The 22,707-nt window shown below is 41.0% G+C and overlaps 2 long non-coding RNA genes across 2 annotated transcripts in view; both read right to left on the reverse strand.

Moving 5' to 3' along the window:
- Positions 1–3,807: 3,807 nt before the first annotated feature.
- LOC309871090 lies at positions 3,808–13,431 on the reverse strand. Its single transcript, XR_014315025.1, has 3 exons — positions 13,358–13,431; positions 10,623–10,826; positions 3,808–3,884 (listed from the first exon to the last, which is right to left on the reverse strand). It is a non-coding gene; the product is annotated as an uncharacterized lncRNA (long non-coding RNA).
- Positions 13,432–16,078: 2,647 nt separating this feature from the next.
- Positions 16,079–22,707, reverse strand: part of LOC309871395 — a 29,379-nt gene continuing 22,750 nt past the window's right edge. The window contains exons 4-5 of the long non-coding RNA XR_014315251.1: positions 16,465–16,653; positions 16,079–16,360 (exon numbers count right to left, since the gene is read on the reverse strand). This is a non-coding gene — a long non-coding RNA (uncharacterized lncRNA). The remainder of the gene's footprint in view (positions 16,361–16,464; positions 16,654–22,707) is intronic.

The following is a 22,707-nucleotide window of genomic DNA, read 5'->3' on the forward strand; positions in this document are numbered from 1 at the left end:
TGAGATGTGTGTGCCCAGAACTATATATAATCTTCTTTGTATTTCACTGGAGATGGCATTTCTGAGTTTTGTTCAATTGAATTTGGACAGATGTTTTAATAGTCACTTCTAGAGTTGGCCCTGGAGAATATCTTCCCTTTTTTCTCTTCCCGATTCTCTGAAAAACCCTGACTAATTCACATTATCACAGTGATATCACAATTCAAGTTTTTCCAAACACTATAGCTGCAAAATAGAAGGAAGCTACTCAGAATGTAATACTATTGTGAATGATTGAGAAAGAAAACATTATTATAATTAAGCTACCAGGTTTCAATGTATTTTATTGTTGCTTAGAAAATCCTAGCATACCCAGACTTTACAGAGATTTGATGATCCGAAGAGGAGCTGAACTCAGGGACTAAAATAACTATGCATATAAAAAGTACAATTACTTACCTAAAAAAGATGATGCGGTTAACTTTATATGGCAATCCAAGTGTTATTAGAACAGGAATTAAAAAAATAGCTTAGGGGCGCCTAGGTGGCGCAGTGGATTAAGCCACTGCCTTCAGCTCAGGTCATGATCTCAGGGTCCTGGGATCAAGTCCTGCATCAGGCTCTCTGCTCAGCAGGGAGTCAGCTTACCTCTCTCTCTCTCTCTCTCTCTGCCTGCCCTCCATCTACTTGTGATCTCTCTCTGTCAAATAAAGAAAATCTTAAAAAAAAAAAAAAAAAGGAATGACTGTACTTTTAAAAAATAGCTTAAAAGGGGCGCCTGCGTGGCTCAGTGGGTTAAGCCGCTGCCTTCAGTTCAGGTCATGATCTCAGGGTCCTGGGATCAAGCCCCACATCGGGCTTTCTGCTCAGCAGGTAGCCTGCTTCCCTTCCTCTCTCTCTGCCCGCCTCTCTGCCTACTTGTGATCTCTCACTGTCAAATAAATAAGTAAAATATTTTTAAAAATAGCTTAAAAGTATATGATAAAATAATGATATACATATACAAAGAAAAAATACTATACCGTGAATATAAATTAAGTGAAAATTGTTGAAATAAAGAATACAATAAATGGAGACTAAGATGAATATAGCTTTAAAATGAATAAATGAGTTGGGAAAAACAAACAAACAAACAAACAAATTAATGACTTCTGCCCAAATGCAGCAGAAGAGAAAAAAAAATAAAGAAAATATTTAAATAAGTACTGAGATAAATTTTGGAGAATTAAAGAAAGATAAAAGATACCAGACTTAAAATGATGCCAAACATGAGAAATCAGAAACAAAACAAAACAAAAAGCACACACACACACAAAACCACTCATATACATTATGGTGAGTTTTAAGAATATCAAAAACAGGGGCGCCTGGGTGGCTCAGTGGGTTAAGCCGCTGCCTTTGGCTCAGGTCGTGATCTCAGGGTCCTGGGATCGAGTCCCGCGTCGGGCTCTCTGCTCAGCGGGGAGCCTGCTTCCCTCTCTCTCTCTCTCTGCCTGCCTCTCTGACTACTTGTGATTTCTCTCTGTCAAATAAATAAATAAAATCTTAAAAAAAAAAAGAATATCAAAAACAGAAGAGCATAAATGATGCCCAAGAGAAGAACAGATCACCTAAAATGTACAAGAATAATACTGACAGCAGAATTCTCAATAGTAATAGCATATAAAGGAGACAGCTGGGTGTTTGTATAGATGGAAAAGATATTTGAAACTAGATATTATACATCAAGCCAAATTATTGATTAAATTTGAGAGCACAGTAAAAATACAATGAAGCATGTTAGGTCTTAGAACATTTATCACACAGAGACACACATTTTTTTTAAAAAATTTTATTTATTTATTTGACAGAGAGAGATCACAGTAGACAGAGAGGCAGGCAGAGAGAGAGAGACGGAAGCAGGCTCCCTGCTAAGCAGAGAGCCCGATGCAGGACTCGATCCCAGGACCCTGAGATCATGACCTGAGCCGAAGGCAGCGGCTTAACCACTGAGCCACCCAGGCGCCCTGAGAGACACACATTTTAGAAAACTTCCTTGGAGGACAGCTCAATTAAGATAGAGAAAACAGAATTATGTACTCAAAGGCACATTTTGAAGGAAGGATTGAATATAGTTTGCACTGCAAATATTCTTTAGTCGTATGTTCTGAATTTCCTAAATTTAAGAAGTATTTGTTCAAATATTTATCTTTAAATAAACCCTAGGAGACTTTTTCTTGGATTCTGGAAAATCAGTCCATTTGGATACAAATCTTTTTGTCACTGATGGAAATTTTGATAGCCCTTAACAGTGGAATGCCTAATGTATTGTTACAGCAATTGTAATTTGCCAATACATGGGTGATGTGTGTGTGTTGTGTGTGTTTATTATTATTTTTGATGGTTTTACTCTTCTATGAGATTTTTAAGTAGACATAATTTTAATAAATTATGATTTGTTGAAATTTATCTGTGGTTATATATAATAAAATGAAATTTGTGTAAACTAAAGAAGTGTGTCTCCATTTTTTTGTTTTAAGAGTAGACTGGTCTTTAAAAATTGTCCAAAAAGTACATTATATTCATTATTAAATTTGATAATATACAATAAAGTATTTATGGGCATATGGAACCATATCAAATTCTACTATTAATTCATATTAATAATTACCATAAGAGGAAAAAGGGATATTTTTCAAAATGAAAATTAGCGTATTTTTCAGAATATGATATAGTGTTATTCACTGAACAGAGGGAACAAATGTCAAAGTTTAACACAGTTTACAGAATGTTTTAACATAAATTGAAATTTAAATCTGACCAAATTTGTTGGGGATGCCCAGCTTGCTCAGGGCGGAACACCGCCCCTTCACAGAAGCTGGGCAGCGGGGGATACCTCGCTTGCTCATGGCGGAATGCAGCCCCCTCACAGAAGCTTGGCTGGCTGGAAACCCGGCCGGCCCAGGGCGGAATGCCGCCTGCTTCAGGAAAGAGGAGCACCCGGGAATGACAGGTTAGCTCAGGGTGGAATGAAAACCGCCTGCCTCCCTTATCCGCCATAGAGTTTTTCTCTTCCCAGAAGTGCCTGTTGTTAGTTAGAAGAGTTCTTTCTTTTTTATTTTTTTAAAGATTTACTTATTTATTTATTTATTTATTTATTTGAGAGAGAGAGAGAGAGACAGTGAGAGAGAGCATGAGCGAGAAGGTCAGAGGGAGAAGCAGACTCCCCATGGAGCTGGGAGCCCGATGTGGGATTCGATCCTGCGATTCCAGGATCATGACCTGAGCCGAAGGCAGTCATCCAACCAACTGAGCCACCCAGGCTTCTTCAATGTGCTTGTTTAACTATAAACTTTATCCTCCTTCTTGCTTGTCAGCAAGATGGGATTAACATTTGACCTTCCTCAATCCTTCTATTGGCTATTGTTTTCTATCCAATAAAAGTGAGACTGTGGAGTTGCTCTTGGCAGCCATCCTTTTCCACTGTTGTCCCCTGCTCCCAGTCTTTTCCAGCTGACTGGTTCGTGCCTAATTCTTCTCTCGTCGCCATCTGGAAGCGGCACCCAAGCTTTCTTGGGCTTCCTGTTTTTGGTGTTCTGTTCCACTCATCTCTGCCACCGCCCCCAGGTCCTCAAAATGGTTTTCTATGGTATCTTCCAGAAAACTTCTGATGTCCTCTTTAGTATGTAGGCTACATCAGTAGGGAATAGCGTTAAAACCTCTTCTGTTCCATGTGGATATTCACGTCGTTGAGCACCGCTTGGTCAAAGTCTGCCCTTTTCTGTTGGTCTGTTTTCTCTGGTCACTTCAGGAGTCCTTTTGTAAGAAATCCTATCCCATCAGATGCTCCTCTCACTCTTTCTCCCTTACTCTTGCTCTGGCTTCTTTCTTCAGATTTGCCGGGGAATGACGAGTCCTTTTCATTCCTATGAAGATAGAAGAATTGGCTAATCCACAGATACCATTTTTAGTGATATACAAGTGTATATATAATAACTGATATGGAGATGTACATGTGCACCTACATATATATTCTTTAATCTATAAAGTATGGAGGTTGGATTAAGTCTGAAGTCTCTCATACAGCTTGATAACCTGTGACTCTTTGATCAATAACTTCCATTTTCCCACAGGTCAGAGAAATGGGAAAAAATGCACATATGAACCTATGTAGCACGTTAAAAAAAATGATCACAAATCCTATGACTCCCCATTCCCTTTGATTCACATGGGCTATGTGACTGTGTTAAACAGTGAAATAAACGTGTCAGTTTCAGGCCCAAGTCCAAAAGGAACCCCTCTCTTGGAACATTTGCTATTGGAGCTCCTAGTGGACAGGAAATAAGTCCAACAACCTTGTTACAAAGACTGCACAGAAGTGGAGGGCCATCTGAGCCTCATCTCCCAACTGTACCCATCAAAGTGACAGGCATGTGCATAAAGTCATCCTGAATCCTCTAGACCAAGCCGCCGCCTGCTGAAGGCCACCACCCACTGACCTCAGTTAATGCCATATTAAGCATAAAAATTGCCCCATGAGATCCTGCCCTAATTTCTGACCCCCAAAACATATGTAATATGACAAAAGGGTTGTTTTAAGCCCCCAAATTTTGAAGTCATTACATAACTAATTGGGTAACATGGCAAATACGTATCCAAAATAATGTAAATCAAGGAATATGTTTAAAGGCACCAAGTTATCTTAAAAAGTTCTCTGAACACACAGAAAAACAGAAAGAGACCCATAACTACAGAGAACAAATTGATCGTTTCCAAAGAGGAGGCAGCGGGTGGACAGGCAAAATGCGTGAAATACAGTGGGAGATAACAGGCTTCCAGTTAAAAAATTAATAAGTTGCAGGACGAAAGGCACAGCATAGGGAATATGGTTGGTGGTACAGTACGGCGAGCACAGCATAACATACAGACTTGTCAAATCTTGTTGTTTTATATCTGAAACGAATGCAACATTGTGGGTCAGCTATAATTCAATTAAAAAATCAAAGGAAGTTTAAAAAAATTAAAAGTGAGCTCTGTTATCCAAATAGGACATATGAGATGGATTTCCCATCATACCATAAATTGAAAATGACTTCTCTTGATAGAACAATGCTTTCCTTAGTCTTAGTCCCTACTCCCTCCACAAAAACAAAACAAAACAAAACAGAAACAAAAACAAAAAAAAACAAAAAAAAACAACTACTTTTGAAAAACATCTTGGTATTTTGAAAATTATAACTGCAGTGAGTGATGAGAGTGAAAACAAACTGATAATCCACGTTTCCTCATTTCTTATCCCTTTTATGAAGATGAACAGTAAAATCATATGTAAGAATTAACCAGAGAGAGGTCCATTTTCCACTCACTATAATCAAGCTGGAATTCTCAACTATTATTTAGTATTAGTTGATTCTGGTGGCAAATGCAAATATGGTTTCACTTCTTGGGCACATGAGGAAGATTTGGTTGGGGAAACAGACATACCAGGTTGGCCCAGGCCTGCACTGCCAGGGTTCAGAAAATTGCAAGATACAACCTGACACTTAAAACTTCCCATCAACAACTACCGCTGCCCCCCCAACATCTTGTTTCTTCCCACAGACAGCTCATACTGAGACCTGTCCACTGTCAGGGTCAAGTTAAAGGGGGATGCCCACAAACTAGGTGGGAAATGAGAGGATGCAACTGCAGCTCTCTGGGGATGCCTAAGGCCACTGAATGCCCCGTCATGATTCTCCAGCACAGATGGGGGCAGCCTGCACCACGTGGGTGGAGCTCTAGGACACAGAAAGTACTGGAGTGGCAGTCAACAAACAAATGTGTTTGTGTAATATATAAACCCCCATAGGGTTGTCAATTGGTGGGATTCACTTTTTCTAACTGTTCACCCCATGACATACAACTTCAGGAAACCCAGAGCCCATGGATTATTGTTGAAGGGCACATTCGGACTCAATCAAAGTGTAACTAAGCGTAATCATACAATTAAATACAAATATCGTTAAAAAATCAATACCACCTCAAACTTTCTTTTTCATTTCCAAATGAGCTTTTATGGGTTTTAATATCAATTAATGTGCTTATAGAACTGGTAAAAAAAAAACAGTCAATGATGAAATTTTAAAATTACCACTCTGCTTTCCCTAATTTCTGTTGATGTACTTTTATCTCACACAAAAATGAATTACTAAGGAATAAATCATACTTCACTGAACACGTTTCAGCTGAAATGATGCACCAAGATGTACAGCTTTGGTCAGGCTTATACTGTTGTTGTCAACATAGTATATGGGGTGTAAGAGCTACTGTCTTTTCCTTCTCCCATGAATATTAGTCCTAACAGATTCTTCACGTGGAAAGAAAACTTAGTCTAGAAGATACACTAATTCCTCTCCTCCCTGGTGAAAAATACTGTTAGAGGTATTAGTTTTAGATAGAGAAGCAAGTTCACTTTGGAAAAAAGCACACACACACAAAACCCTCCAACATGACCTTTAATACAGTGATAAGGGTGAAAGTGTAAACTTCATTTGGAAACAGCACTCAAAATACTGTTTTGAAGGGCCTTTACAACAGCGGTATACTCTTTGAAAAGATTTTTCAGATCAACTGATTGAATCATATTTAATTTACCTAGGGACAATTAGATAAAATTTAAAATTCCAAACAAAAACTTTTAGGACACAAATAAAATTATATGTGCTCTTATTCCTGCAACTATCTCCAAAATCTAATATTCAATGGTTTAAATTGCTGCATTTCTCATTTGCAATGCAGATGAAGAGAGGAACACAGCAGACACATGTGAGATGAGGTGTGAGGCATAAAAGGGAGCACAGGAGGCAACTGACCAGCTGAATAGCGACTGCCCCAAAGATGACCATATCCTGAGCCCAAGAAGCTCTGAGTACTTTACCTTATCTGGCAAATGGGATTTAGCAAGCATGATTAAATTAAGGTGTGAGGGGGGAGAGATTATCCTGGATTACCTCGGTGGTCCCAATGTAATCATGAGGATCCATAAGGAGACAGGAGGATCAGAATCAGAAGGCAATGTGAAGTTGGAAACAGAGGGATAAAAGGTGGTGCAATGAAGGGCCACAAGTCAGGGAATGCAGGCAGCTTTAGAAGCAGGACAAGGCAAGAAAGTGGATTCTCCTCTAGAGCCTCCAGAAGGAACACAGGCTGCTAACACCCCGATTTTACCACACTGAGACTGATTTTTGAACTTCTGACCTCCAGAACTGCAAGATAATCAATTTGTGTTGTTTCAAGCCACTGAGAATTTGTCATTTGCTACAGTGGCACTAAAAACTACTAGAAGAACTCACTGAGACATATTGAGTCTGTACAATGGCAGGGACCATTGCTAGGTAGGACTATCTTCAGGGTGTGGTAGTACTGGATCTGGAGAGTTGACTGCCAGCATCCTTCCTCCCTCCCCCTCCCTGAACCCCAGTGCACTGTGTGCCTCCTCCACTGCAGCCCAGGTGACTCACAGGAAGCTGGCCCCATCCACACTACAGGGAAGGGGTCTGTCATGGAAGCCAGTCATGTTCCTCCTGGGCCATTCACACAGCCAGCTGCACGACAGTCAGTGCCTTGTTACTGTTCTATGAGAGACAGTAACCTAGGTTGTCCCCCACACACAAACGGGAAGGGCTTTACAGAAATATCTGGGTTGTCTCTGAATGTGAACAAGAAAAGCAGTGCCCCCACTGCGGGCAGCCATCACACAGTCAGCAGGGGGTGGAAGACAAACTGGCCAGAGGGAAAGGGCAGAGTAGGGAAAAATGGAGAAAATCATGGAGATAGTGTGAATAAAACACATTCTCTGCAAGCACTGCCATGAGCTGCTTCTTCATGAGATTGAAGGTTTTTTTTTTGTTTTTTTTTTTGTTTTTTTTTTTTAATCTTTAATACAGTTTGAGTTAGGATGAGACAACCATCCAAACTGATTCAGGAGGTCAGACTTTACGGAAACTAAGAAATCCAGATAATAAAAGTAGATGACTCACATGTGTGAAAAGTTTCCTTTCCCACTAAGGGCGGGGGGAAAACTAGAACCTTGAATTTGTGGCTATACCGTTATTCTTGCTATTTTTCATCACTCAAATGTATTTTTCAAGAATGAGGAAATTATTCTCAATAAATACGGTGATGGTTCCCTGAAAATTTGTAACCAAGTAGGGAACAGTCAGAGTCTCTAAACAGATTGTTTTGAATTGACTTAACAATCACACAAAATAGACCGTAAAATTTATCAAAGAGTGGGGCTGAGTTTCTTATATATGATTTCATGCAAATTTTTGTCTACCTGATGATTTTTAGTTTTTGTCTATAGGGTGAGTGAATAAAGGTGTCTCAACATGGTCCAGAACTAATGGTGTTCCCTGGCTCACTATAAAATCGGGGTCATTTCTGTTTCCTTTTCCATGAACTTCTCCTTCCTCTCATTTGGTCTGTTTTTCAATCGGACTGTTTGTCTTCTTCTCAATTTGTAGGCACGTCAGAGACATGAACTCCTTGAACAGCTGATGTTACAGATGCTTTTCACAGCCTGTTGCCCACATGCAGCTTTACTCTTTTTTAATATACAAATCTTTTCCAAATTTTTAAAATAAAGTGGCATGTCATTTCTTCTATGGCCTGTGGGTCTTATCTCTACCTAAGGTAGTCTACCACTTCCCAAATTTTTACATGCCCCTAGATTGTCTCCAAGTTCTTTATCATTTTGTTTGTAGAGTTAGAACTTAAACCAATTTACAAGGTTAATCAATCTGACATCTGCTTACATATTTGATAGGAAGCAAGATTCTAAGAAAGAGAGTTCTTTCAGCTCTGAGGGATAGAGCTTAAAGTCAATATTCAATGATACTCTGTCTCATTTTCTAGAAGGAACTGGTGGTTTCTGTTTGGAACTCTGACAGTTTTAGAGTTTAGACTTTAGTCCCTGAAAGTCAAATAGGTTTAAGTCTGTTTTGGTTTGAGTCTGTTCAGCTAATTCTCCCTGGGACTTGAAGGCTTTATGAACTGAAGGCATGACTGTTTTTCAGCTCAAGTAAATGCTGCATTAGTTCAGTTATAACTTCTGTTATTTTCTCCTTTTGTCCTCAGGGTACTTGCAAGGTAGATTTGGACCTGACCTCAGATCTTACTTATTCGTTTCTCATTTCCATCTCTTTGAAATTTTCCTCAGTGTTCTGGGATATTCCTTTGGAAAATCAATTTTGTGGGGCACCTGGGTGGCTCAGTGGGTTAAGCCACTGCCTTCAGCTCAGGTCATGATCTCAGGGTCCTGGGATCGAGTCCTGCATTGGGCTCACTGCTCAGTGGGGAGCCTGCTTCCTCCTCTCTCTCTGCTTGCCTTTCTGCCTACTTGGGATCTCTCTCTGCCAAATAAATAAAATCTTTAAAAAATCAATTTTGTTCTCAGCAGTGATCATTACTGTTTACAGGGTTCCTATTACATGTTACAACTAGTGAATTTAAGTTTCAAATCTTTCTTGTATTTTTATGTTTTAAAAGATTATAAAATTTATTTGACACAGAGAGACAGAGAGAAAGTGAGCACAGACAGGGAGAGTGGCAGAGGGAAAGGGAGAGGGAGAAGCAGACTCCTCACTTAGCAGGGACTCCCCACCCCCCACCACAGGGTTTGATCTCTGGCAGACATTTAACCAACTGAGCCATCCACGCACCCCAAAGCTCCCTTTCAAAATCTTCAGTAAGTATTTTGCTGCTCTTTACTGTAACTGTATCCCCCTCAGACTTCTTGACAATAAGTTTGTCTAGCTCTGTAGTCAGTTCTTAATCAATGAGGACATGTGCTCTGGACCTCAGTTTGGTGCTCCTCCACCAAGATGCTACCTGCCACTCAGGTGTGTGAACTCTTGCAGCTCAGGCCTAGTCACACTTTTGGGAACTCTGGGGCATCAGCGAAGCTGCTCTAAGGGGACCATGCTTTGTGCATAAAAGCAGGCCCCTGCCATGAAGCAGCCCCTCTCAAACCTCCCCAAGTTGTCCTTCCTTACACAGCAAAGTCTCTAAGAAGCTCAACCTGCTGGGAAAGCCCATTTCTCTATGACCAAGGACCACAAGAGAGGGAAGGTATACCATGGGCCCCACACAGAAAGAGGTCTTCACTGAAAGCCTTCGAAAGAGAGTCTGCCTTTTCTTCCAGGCATTCCATCATGGCACCTCAAAATCCTGAGATGCTCTTCCACTGCTCCCTCTGAGATGCCAAGAGGCACTTGGCAGTCGAATAGGTCCTTCCCACAGCCCACCTACATGATTCTTGAGGGCCTGCCTGGTGCTGGGGATGGGTGAAGGCAACACAGGCCCCTGGTCTTATGCTCTGATGACACTGGCTCTTGAGCAAAGGAGGGAAAATGAGAGGGTCCAGGAGACTGCACACAACACCATGTTCTCAAACATCTCCCTGGCCCCCAAGATCACCTTGTCATGGCAATGTCAGCAGAGCATGGCAAGTGCTATCTCAGAAGTCCCTCTGACACCTCAGCAACAGAGAGAGAGCCCATCCACAAACATAATACCTAGAACCAGCATCCTTTAGGAACCAAAACCCCTATGAGTCAATTACTTTGGTATGTGTTAGTGTACTTTTACCTATGTAAAATATAAGAAAAAGATGAATGACATACCTGTATGATTTGGGGCAGTACAGCAACTCGATTTTGAGTGTTTTGGATTATAGCTAGATACTTTTTTTCCAAAAAGAAATTTATAATCCATTTAATAAAAACAATGTGAATTGCCATGTATGGAATTTTTATACTATAAATGTTTTCATTGTCTTGAGTTGTAGTAATGTACATACACTGGCGCTGGTCTCAAATGGGGGATGTCTGGAAGGAAACAGAATACATGATTAGGGGAGTGAGTGTAAGCCACCACCCTAAACAGTTCAATTTCTCACAAACATATATCTCAGCTATATATTTGATTGGATGAATATCAACTAAAACTTTAAAATTAAAGTACTGGAAATTATTAGGGATGACATTTTTTGGTAGACTTGTTTCTGATTCTGCCTTGTGACCTGACAAAGGTGGGATGGTGACTCCTGTTACTGCTTGCTTATTATAGCTATGGCATACAGCGGTGGAACTACTAAGTACTAAGCCACTAGAAAATTTGAGAAAGGATAAGCAATTCTAATAGTAAGGATATTTTCACATACATTATAACTAATTTAATATTTTAGGACTGAAACAAATCTAGAAGAATGTACAGACATTCTTTATCATTTTAGGTACTTTAACACCCAATACTACCCTAATCAAATCCATGGGACTTTAGTTTTATAGCCTTTTCCTTGTAGATGAATCTGAAGAATAGAATCAGTATAAACAACTTTATGTCTGAAAGAATTTATCTTTGAGTGTCAGACTTGACCAGCTCCACAGAATTAATAACAAGTCCCTTTCTTGGTGCAGCCACATTGGGAAACAGTGTGGAAATTCCTCAAAAAAAAATTAAAATGGAGCTGCCCTATGACCCTGCAACTGCACTCGGTATATACCAAGAAGATACAGATGTAGTGAAAAGAAGGGCCATCTGTACACCAATGTTCATAGCAGCAATGGCCAAAGTCACTAAAGTGTGGAAATAACCAAGATGCCCTTCAATGGATGAATGGATAAAGATGTGGTCCATATACAATATGGATTATTATGCCTCCATCAGAAAGAATGAATACCCAACTTTTGTATCAACATGAACTGGACTGGAAGAGATTATGCTGAGTGAAATAAGTCAAGCAGAGTCAATTATCATATGGTTTCTTACTTCTGGAGCATAAGGAATAACACAGAGGACATTGGGAGATTGAGGGGAGAAGTGAGTTGAGGGAAATTGGTGGGGGAGACAAACCAAGAGAGACTGTGGACTCTGAGAAGCAAACTGAGGGCTTTAGAAGGGAGGCAGGTAGGGGGTTGGGTGAGCCTGGTGATGGGTATTATGGAGGGCACATATTGCATGAAGCACTGGGTGTGGTGCATAAACAATGAATTCTGGAACACTGAAAAGAAATAGAATAATTTAAAAAAAAGTCCCTTTCTCCTTTAAATTTCATAATCAATACAAAAAGCTACATGGTATTGGACTTGAGCTACTACTTGCTGTATGTCCATCTCTCTTACTTTCTTTTTTTTTATTTTCAGCATAACAGTATTCATTGTTTTTGTACCACACCCAGTGCTCCATGCAATCCATGCCCTCTATATTACCCACCACCTGGTACCCCGACCTCCCACCTTTTATATACCTGGAGGCACTTGCATGAGGCAGACAAGTTCTCAATAAAGAACTTTAATTTCAATATATTAAAGTATACTATGTTTTCCACAGTGAATATAGAGTTTTTATCAAATCAGAATCAAGTTCTGAAAAAAATACCCATATACAGATAGCTAACAAATACACAGCCCGGTACCTCTAAAGGTTAGTACTTCTACATATTTCAAAAGGCATCAAGTTTTTGCTGCTTTCCCCTGATCCAAGCATGCACATTTGTGTGTATGTAAGTAAACACCCAAAGACAACTGAATTAGTAGTCCACATTCACCACATGGATTAATGCCTGTTGTGATCTCTTTCCCTCCCAAATTGTTTCTGATTATTCACTTTAACTAATTTTGCCTGCTTTCCAATAATAGGGAGAAGAAAATTTGCTTCCCCACCCCAGCACCAATCAAAGGGATACTTATGTCCTGTGAGCCTTCATTTTTCATAGGGGAAAACAAACAAACAAACAAACAAAAACCCAAAAACCCTGAGCAGTGAAACTAGAAATTCCCTCATGTTTCCTTCCTTTCTGGAGCTTACTGCCCTTAGGTTGCACAGTTGCCCAAATATTGGCCCCTCCATAAGAAGCTGTAAGTAGCACGTAGTGGATGAAAGATCCAGGATATAAGGAAGGGCTACTCTGGGCAGTTGCATGGCCTGGGATGGTCTGCCTCACCACTGGGCAAGGTCTGGGGTCTGGGGTCACCATACCTCAACACCGTTAAGAGAAGACTTCAACAAGAATGTTTATTTCAACATCTTTGCATGAGAAAATAAACACTGCCTTCAATAAACAGTTTCAATTAAAAATTAAAATTTTAAAACTTAATTTTAAATATAATTATACCAAGAAGAATCATGACACATGTTGAATTATTTTAGGAGCCACAGTCTTCCTGAGGTACAAATAAATAGTTTGTACAAATAGGTAAAATCATTTATTAGGACACTTTAAACCTCTTACCATAAAGTTACCATTAAATATAAGAATAAAGTGACTATTTTGCTTAAAAATAAACAAAGGTCACTTTGAAAGAGAATGGCAGCTTCCCTGTGGACATCCTCTATACCCAGCCCAATCAGTACTTACCAAGTACAAGTTTGTAGATTTTGCTAACATGGTAAATGATGGAAATAAATGAGGAAGACAATATTTTCAAAACAGTGTAAAAGGAACTTTAAAACAAGTACCTTGATTCTCCTTATTCTTCCACTCTAATTTGTAGCCTTTGGATAATATGTGGGAAAGAACATATATACATTTAAATTTTAACTTAAATGTCTACTGAAATAAAATGCTATCTTATTAAAATTCCTATCCAAAATTTAAAAAAAGTCATGGTGACAAATAATGGTGACAATCATGTAATGTAATCCTATCTTAAAACTCAAATTATGCTAAGAATAAATATTTCAAAAATATTTCACTTTGTTAAAAATATTCTTACTGAGTATTAAAAAAATCACCCAATGGTATCATGTTTTTAAACTCATTCTACTCATCATGCCTGTATTTTATCCTACCAGTTCTCTCTAATGACTTAGCATTCTTTCTTGTCTGCTCTCCTCTCTCATTTCCTTTCACCAGCACCAAAAACACAAAGACTCCAAAGTCCTGAGAGCAGACTGGAGTATCCCTTTGCCTTCTAGAAGCTGTGCATTTTGACCCTACTGGTCCATTCCACCTGCCCAATAGGCAAGATTGCCCAATAGGACAGTGCAGTCAGGAAGGGAGGCAAGGACAGAATCTTGAGGGATAGCAGAGAGAAAGAATCACCTTAAGAAAACTGGCAAGAATTCCTATCTTACATTGAGGTCTTCCATCCATTTGAGTTTAATATTTTGTTCTAATAACACAACTCTGGGTGGGCTCCAAGATGGCTCCTCAGTGGGGACACATCACCAGGAAGACCACACCATGATTAGAATTTAGAATCTTCGGCACCCCCACCCCAACCCCTACATTCCCCCAGAGAGGGGAGGGGGCTAAAAGCAGAGCACATCTATGTAAGGAAGCCTCCATAAAAATCCTCATAGCAGAGACGCCTGGGTGGCTCAGTTGGTTAAGCAGCTGCCTTCGGCTCAGGTCATGATCCCAGCATCCTGGGATCTAGTCCCACTTCGGGCTCCTTGCTCAGCAGGGAGCCTGCTTCTCCCTCTGCCTCTGCCTGCCATTCTGTCTGCCTGTGCTCGCTCTCTCCCCCTCTCTCTCTTTGATAAATAAATAAAATCTTTAAAAAAAATCCTCATAGCAGGGGTTTCAGGAAACTTCCAGGTAAGTAAACATATCCAGGTACCAGGAGGGGGATAAAACCCAGCTCCACAGGAATAGACATTCCTGTGCTTGGGACCCTCCAAGACTGTGCCCTTTGTGTCTCTGCATCTGACTGTTCATCTGTATCCTTTATCATATCTTTCATAAATTGCAAATGAAAACAAATGTTTCCCAGAGTTCTGCGAGCCACTCAGTTGAACCGGAGGAGGAGTTGAAGGAACCTCTGATTTGTAGCCAAGTTGTAGAGAAGTTGTGGGTAACCTGGGCCCCTCCTACTTATGACTGGCACCTGAATGTGATGGAACAGTCTCACGGGACTGAGCCCTTAACCTGTGGGATCAGATGCCATATCAAGGCAGACAGTGTCAAAGCTGAGTAAAACTACAGGACACCCAGCTGGTGTTGCAGAGTTGCCTGGTGAGGGAAAAATCCACAGCCTCAGCCACAGTGTTAGAAGTAAAGTGTTCTGTGTGAATATGGTAATATGAAAGCAGATGGGAGAACTGAAATGTTTGCTTGACATACACTCTCACACAAAATATTATGTATGCCAGGTCTTTGCTGATGTGATATAGCACATATTCAAGTTCTAGTGAAATATCATAAAGAGTCAACTCAAAAAACAAACAAACAAACAAGCAAACATATAAAATATGGATGAGCTGGGAGAAAATAAGCAATGGTTCCTCTTTCCTATCAAGAGAAAGACCATTCCTGAATTATCCAAGATTTTGATTTTACCTGAATAACCATACAGTTCAATAGTACTTGAAGAAAAAAGCATGTTTGGTCCTCAGCGATCCTTTCCCCTGATATGGCCGGCAAGAGTGGAGTGATTCTTGTGGATATATCTTTGCTCCAGAGTGGGGGAAAAAAGGAGTTCTTTCACCAACGTTCAAAGGGTTTTTAAAAAATGGCCTTCATTAAAATACATTGGCCCCTCCTTTGGAACCTGCTCACGCGACACTCCAGGCCAGCGAGCATCAAGGGGTTGGAAATACGGTACAAAGTCCCATGAAGCCACCTCTCCCTCTAAACTATTCTTCTCTCTGCCAAATTCTGCTTCGGTCAGCCTAAGGATCAAATACCTGTCTTTGGGCAATAAAGTGATGTGCATTAATCAATCATTGGCCCTAACTGGCAAGTTCCTTAAAAACTCATGGGACACAGATGGTTGCCATGACTTTCCCAGGAAGCAGCTACTGTCTTTCCATGAATGCGGCATGAAAATACAGGGCTGGGTGAGCAGATGAATGTCCACTCGTGAAACAATCATGCTGAGGACAATAAATAGTAGTTTTGGATGGCAGATTTAAATTTCATTCACAGCCAAGAAAACACTCCAGATACATGATGTGTCTCCACTTCCTGCTGTTTCCAACATCTGAGTCCTCCCTTCCATTCCTGTTTCCACCACTTCAGTAAATGTCTCCCGTCCTCATTGCATATAAAAAACGCTCGGATTCTTTCTATTCTAATGTCTGTAAGACATTACTGTGAACAAGAGCAGGGGATAATTCCTCCTCCAAACCCATCTACGAAATAAAGGGTTCTATTCAGGATCATGACAAGCTGAGGAATCCCTCAAGAGAACTTCCAGAGTCATTTCAACCTGTAAGGCTGGCTAAAATGTTCCTCACCATCCGCCACACCAGGGCTAGGACTGATGAGTGTCTCCACCATGCAGGTCCCTCTGGATGACATGATCGCTGGGAAACCAGGCACGAGGCAAGCAAAAATCAGCACCTGCTCTTCTGCAAAGTTTGTCTGAAGTGCTTGAAGCCACAGAAGAAACAGATTGACTCCTTCAGATCTTACCTAAAAACAAAATTAAAGGTGACAAAATTAAACACATGTTTATGCAGAGATGCACTGCAATGCAGATTCAGTTCTGAGAAAGAAAAACTAGAAGTTAAAGGTACCGTTAAACTCCTGCACCAAGTTCTTAGTGACAAGAAATCAGGCGTGCTGCAAGAAGCCCAAGGGTGAAGAGTTGGGGTCTGGAGCCACAGTGCCTGGTTCCAATGCAGGCTCTGCTTTTTGCTTTTTGCTTGCTTAGCTGTGGCCAGTGGAGAACCACCAAACTTCTCCCTTTGCATCAGTCTCTACCTCTGAAAAATAAGGATGATAAAAGAATTTACCACAAAGTGTTTGCACAGGGATAAGTGACTTACAACAGTGCCTGTATCATCAACTGTCATTTAATCACAAAAATAATGCAAAGACAATCGTCCTCCAAATTTACAGTGTGCTTTGAATAGGGTTTTTTCTATAATATGCTTATGTATCATGGAAAGTTCTTGAAAAATCTCAGAGCTAAATAAGACCTTAAAGACCTGGCTCAGTTATTTGACCTTGAAGCACATTCATCAGGCATTTCTACACCAGCCCTCCTTTTTTTTTTTTTTTTTTTTTTTTTGCCTGTGCAGGTAGCTACCTTGAGGGCTGCCGCCAAATCATCACTTCCACAAAGAACCATTCAGAAATTTCTGGAACTCATATCATTGCTGGACTTCTGGCATAAGTCCATTGTTCCTGGTGGATGCTTCCAGTAGTAGGAAATGGAACATGCTCAATGAGGGCAGGGGGTTGTGTTTGACTTGCCCACTGCCATATCTCCAGCACCTAGAAAGGTGCCTGAAACACATAGCTGGCATCCAGTAAATGTGTGCAATAAATGAGTGAACTAGACAAAAATAGATATGCACTGGTAGACGTGGCCTGTGGATTACAGCTTCAAAAGCAGGAGAGTATTGAGAGTCCTACATGGTAGGTTGCATGGCACTGAGTTAAAGAAAATGGGTCCTACAATCAGACCAAAGGTTAAACCTCGAAAGTTGTGCGATCTTGGACAAGTCACCTACAAGAACAAAGACCCCTGTCTTCTATTGATAACAGCTGGGAAGAGAGAATCCATTTCAGAACGAAAGGGGACACAGGACGGCTGTGTACGACACTTATATTGTGGTCAAGATGGCAGTGTAAATTCACTTCATGGGGTCCCACACCATCATCCCCCACTACCATTTAAAATACATGGTAATAAGAGATGAAATATATATATATTTTTTCAGTGTAACAGTATTCGTTGTTTTTGCACCACACCCAGTGCTCCATGCAATCCGTGCCCTCTCTAATACCCACCACCTGGTTCCCCCAACCTCCCACCCCCTACCCCTTCAAAACCCTCAGATTATTTTTCAGAGTCCATAGTCTGTCATGGTTCACATCAACTCCCTTCTCTCCATCTCCCCTTGTCCACCATGCTATTTGTAATGCTCCACAAATAAGTGAAACCATATGATAATTGACTCTCTCTGCTTGACTTTTTTCACTCAGCATAATCTCTTCCTGGAAGAGATTATATATATATTTTTAAAAGATTTATTTACTTACTTATTTATTTGACAGAGAGAGATCACAAGTAGGCAGAGAGGCAGAGAGAGAGAGAGAGAGAGAGAGAGAGAGAGGAGGAGGAGGAAGAGGGCTCCCTGATGATGCAGGACTCAATCCCAGGACCCTGAGATCATAACCTGAGCTGAAGAGACAGGCTTAACCCACCCAATTAGCCACCCAGGTGCCCCTAGATTAAACACATATATTTTTTAAAGATTTTATTTATTTATTTGGCAGACAGAGATCACAAATAGGCAGAGAGGCAGGCAGAGAGAAAGGAAGGGAAGCAGGCTCCCTGCTGAACAGAGAGCCTGATGTGGGGCTCAATTCCAGGACCCTGGGATCATGCCTTCAAGCCGAGCCGAAGGCAGAGGCTTTAACCCACTGAGCCACCCAGGCACCCCTAGATTAAATATATTTTTTTTTAAGAGAAGAGAAAAGTTAGCAAGTGAACCTCGGTAACAAACAAAACAAAACAAACAAAACCCAAAACTGACAAACATCTCCATGAAGCAGCAACCGCAGAAATTCTCAGTGATGCACAGATGTGTAGCGACAGGAAAAGATGTCTGGAGGCTGACTTCAAGGAGGACAAGTCGCTCCCACTGGAGATAAAGGCAGACAGAAAGGCCTGCTCGCTTGCTGCCTGAAGCCACAACTTCAACTGGGCTGCGGACTTGATTGCACACCACTTGCTTCACCAGAACACTGTGAGGTTTCCAGTAGCTCATTACATCTAAACACTACTGCCTCCTTTAACAAGGTTTCCCTTCCGGATTGCCCCTGACTTACAGGGATAGGCAGTAGGTGTCCCTCCACGTGCTCCTTCCAAATTCTCTCCTCTCTCTGCTTTCTTCTGATCCACTTTTTATTTATGGGCTAGCTTTACAGGATATCCCTTCTGTGATTAAACAGGTCTTAATAATTCTACCTTTTGTAAAGGAAGCCTTCCCCAATTATTTAGATGTTGATAAATATTTACCTCTGAATCTCCATAAATCATCACTTTATATGGCACCAACATGTAGAAAATAAGAATGAAGTTACCCAATTTTCAGAATGAACCATACAAATGACAACCTACCATCTAAAGCCAGAGACAGAAAGAGAACATCTGCATAAACTAAAGTAATGCAGGTTCCTTATTCATTTATATTTATTATGCAAAATGGAAGTTTTAGGAAGATTAGAACAATGAATACTTGTTCTATTATATAGGCAACTAATCCTCTGTAGATGGTAATGTATCCATAACTCCATCTCCAATCTAGAATTTCTGAACACGAGGAGAGGGTATTAAAATCTCCTCTGTGGGAGGCAGAGCATTACAGTGTCTGGCTCTGGCCTTCCTGCTGCAGGATGAGACTTGCAATTAGTGATGGCAAATGGAATTCACAAAACATTTCTGGGCTTTAGAAGACATCGGAAAACTAGCAAAGGACTTAGAAAATGGTAGGAAAGGAAGCAGGAAGAGGGAGGTGGCAGAAACAAGTGAGCCAAAACCTGATCTGTAAGCAACAAGCTCAAGAGAAACAAATCAGTGTGCCAGAGAACAAATGCCACTTTCACTGCAGGATCTCTACAGGCCTGTGCCCTCCAGACCCCGTTCCCACCACACGGTAAGTTGGGGGAACTGAACCTGAGATTTCCTTAATAAACCAGGACCCTCAAATGGAACCAAAGTGATCCCAACCAAGAACACTCCCAGCCTCCTGGCAAAGGAAAGACAAACCCTCCAGGAAAAAACAGACAGACAAACAAACAAACAAACAAAAAAACACCAAAAAACAGAATTAAAAGAGATTACATCTATGTTCCAATAAATCTGGTCTCAAAATCCCTTCACAGAGCATGCAAGAAATGAGGCCACTGTGAGAGACAGAAGACTGAGGGAAAATGAAGACTTTAGACACTGGAATGATCAGATACAGAATAGAAAATATTACATGTTAATTGTTTAAGAACACAAAAGAGGTTTAAAAATGAAGAAGGATCAAGAGCCTATCAAAAGCAACAGGCCAAGTGTGAACATGGAACTGAAGGAAGTTAAACAGGGACCAAAAATCACTGAGACGTAAAACACAACAGAAAACACACCAGAATGGTGGGGCAGTAGATGAGCCCCGAATGAAGGACTTTACAACACTGCACCAAGAAGTGAAGACATTCCCCAGAATGCAACACAAGGAGGCAGGAGAAGAGGATGAACGCCAGCTTGAGAGACACAAACAACAGACGGGAGGTTTAAATAAGAATCCTGGGATGTACAGCAGAAGGACAGAGTCAAAATTTCAGAAGAAAACAGCTGAGGATATTACAGAAATGATAAATCCAGAAATACAGGAAATGCACAGATACCAAGCAAGATGAGAAATCTTCAATTAAACATTTTGTGGTAAAGCTATAGAACACCAAAAACTAAGAAAAGGTTTTAAGGAAAAGGCATTTAAAGGAATGAACAGGGTGGAAACAGGGTTTAAAGCTGCTACAGTGGTAAGGAGATGCTAGTAAAATGGTACCTGTAAAGGGTGACAGGAGTATTTTTACTGCCACTACTGCTAATACTGTGTCTAGTGCACATAACAACTGAAGACTGCGAAGGTTAAACTGGAGCAGAAAAAAAATTAAACGAATTATGACCCTCAAAAGAAGGATCATGTCGGGGAGCCTGGGTGGCTCAGTGGGTTAAGCCTCTGCCCTCAGCTCAGGTCATGATCCCAGGGTCCTGGGATCGAGCCCCGCATCGGGCTTTCTGCTCTGCAGGGAGCCTGCTTTCTGCTCTCTCTGCCTGCCTCTCTGCCTACTTGTGATCTCTGTCTGTCAAATAAATAAATAAAATCTTTTTTTAAAAAAAAGAAGGATCATGCCAATGAATTTCACAACTCTGGTGATCACTTTAAAAGCATCTCTTCTTTTTATCATAGCATTTGCATCATGTCCAGGATGAGATATTACAGCACACATGATAGAATATTTTAAAACAATAGTCCATTTTGCTCAAACTCCATGTTGAAAGCAAACGACTCTGTCAAACACTTTGAAGAAAATAAAAGTAGTGGAACCATGTTTTGTCAAGAAAGCCCAGGGAGAAAAGCAGGTAGTAAAACCAAGTAGCAGTATCGAGGAAGGGCAGCCTCAGGAAGAAAATGAACACCGTTTTCTTCCGCTTTGTTCTCTTTTTTGTTTTCTTGTTGTCGGTATCTTTTTTTTTTTTTTTTTTGGTCTTTCCCAGAAATCACTTCATATATATACATTTATCTGTTCAACTTCAGTGAAAGTTGGGAGGAAAAGGTGCCAGAACTTTTGAATGGTTGTCTTCAGCTGAGTGCTTATTTTCTTCCTTCAGTTTCTCTGGGGTTTCCCACTATTCTTCAATAAACATGTGTTGCTTTCTGGCAGGGTAAAGCCAAATGCATTTTTAAAAGAAGTAATGGCAGGTCATCCGTCCATCCAGATCAGGAGAGAGCCCATACCAGAAAAGGCAGAGAGGGTAGTAGACTCCCCTCTGTGAGTTCCTGTCCTCTTGGTCTTTCCTCAGCCCTTGCTCTCTGCTATGTCTCTCCAGTCACACCCCAAACCCAGAGAAACAAAAGGACTCTTCAAAACTTAAACCCTGTGAGAAGGGCCACGCAGAGGCAAGGAGAGCCCTGTAAGACTCTGAGCCATGTGGTCTGTATCTGAGACTGCACATCTCCTTGAGCCACGTTCCATTCCCTCCATGCCTAATGTTGGCCTTGTGTTCTACAGAAGCAGTCAGGGCAGCCATACACTCCTCTCTGTGTGCTTTTCTGTATACCTGATCCCATCTCAACCCACAACATCCAGCAGCATGCACCATCTGTCATCTCCCTTCAGTCAACCTGCAAATAGGTAAACACAGCCTGCAAAACCCACCCTTGTCCAAGCTATGTCTGGAGTTATGATCATCTGTGTCTTTACCATCAAACTTTCTAAAAGGCTATTCTTGTGTGTGACCTCCATGGTCTCACGCCCAGTCACTCTATCTCTCTGTCTGGCTTAGGACTCCACTACTCACCTCCCATTTTCTTTCAGTACTCAGTGACAACCTCCTCGATCCACGCCCACCCCCTAATCAAGCTGCTTTGCAACTTTTCACATCATCGAACATTGCTGACATTTCATTCCTTGAAATCTCTCTTCTCTAGACATCTGTGCAAAAATGCCTTCCTGGCATCAAAGCCACGTCCCTCCCCTTCCATCCACTACTCCTTTATTCTTCCCCTTTATCTGCCCAAGAAAAGAAGGAATTACCCTAAATCCTTAACTGTCACTCTCTCTACAAGGAATATATCCCTTGGCAACAGCATGATTGCATCTCTCTTCCCCCAAGCACCCATTCCTACATTTTGACTGTCCAACCAGAACCTACACCTGCACGTCCAACAGACACTTCAACTCAGATTGCCTAAAGCTGCACTCCTCCTCTTACCTCCTGCACCTGGCTCCCTTCCTGAGTTGCCACGACTGTTGTGGCAGTTGACACATCAGACTCAACATTCTGAAAGCACAGAGGCACCCCTAAGCCTACTGCAGCATTTTTTTTCCATAGCCGAGATATGGAAGCAGCCCAAGTGTCCAGCAACAGAAGACAAAGTGGTACATACACACAATGGTATATTACTCAGCCATCAAAAAGGATGAGACCCTGATATTTACAACAGTATGGATGTACCTAGAGGGTATTGTGCTAAGCAAAATAAGTCAGACAGAGAAAAACAAATACTGTATCTCCAGGGATGAATCCTTAA

This window comes from Mustela nivalis (assembly GCF_964662115.1).
Source record: "Mustela nivalis genome assembly, chromosome: 8".
Lineage (NCBI taxonomy): Eukaryota > Metazoa > Chordata > Mammalia > Carnivora > Mustelidae > Mustela > Mustela nivalis.